Below are 865 nucleotides of genomic sequence, written 5' to 3' on the forward strand. Positions count from 1 at the left end.
CGCCTCTCTTAGGTACCTTAAGATCCTCTCCACCGTATTCCAATGATGCACCTTAGGAGCTCCCATGTGTTGACTCACTTGATTCACAGAAAAGCACACATCTGGTCTGGTGATGGGTAGATAGATGAGCTTGCCTACCATTCTTCTATACTTCTTGATATCTCCAAATGGGGTAGACTCATACTCCCCCTCTCTCAGCACCTTGTATCCTTCTTCTAATGGAGTCTTGGCCTTTTTACTCCCAAGGTTTCCTGCCTCCTTTAAAATATCAAGTGTGTACTTCCTTTGAGATAAGAATAGCCCCTCTTTAGAGCGGAAGATCTCAATCCCAAGAAAATACTTCAACTCTCCCAAATCCTTGATATCAAAGGCACTTTTAAGAAATGTTTTAGTTGAGAGAATACCTTCCTTGTTGCTACCAGTGATGATAATGTCATCCACATAGACTAAGATGACCACAATACCTTGCTTACTAGTTAATGTGAAGAGGGTGTGATCAACTTCTGACTTTACAAAGCCTCTTCCATTGAGGGTGGTGCTCAACTTATGGTACCAAGTCCTTGGAGATTGCTTCAAGCCATAAATTGCCTTCTTTAATCTGAGAACATTTCCTGGCTTCACCATGTTCTCAAGACCAGAAGGTGGTCTCATGTAGACTTCATCCTCCAATTCTCCTTGAAGAAAGACATTCTTGACATTCATCTGCCATAAATCCCACTCAAGATTGACAGCAAGGGATAAGAGAATCCTTATAGTGTGAAGCTTGGCCACTTGTGCAAAAGTGTCTAGATAATCTTCACCATACACTTGAGTATATCCCCTTGCAACCAGTCTTGTCTTCTTTCTTTCTGGTTTTCCATTGGCT

The sequence above is a fragment of the Brassica oleracea genome, chromosome C5 (assembly GCF_000695525.1).
Source record: "Brassica oleracea var. oleracea cultivar TO1000 chromosome C5, BOL, whole genome shotgun sequence".
In the NCBI taxonomy this organism is placed as follows: Eukaryota; Viridiplantae; Streptophyta; class Magnoliopsida; order Brassicales; family Brassicaceae; genus Brassica; species Brassica oleracea.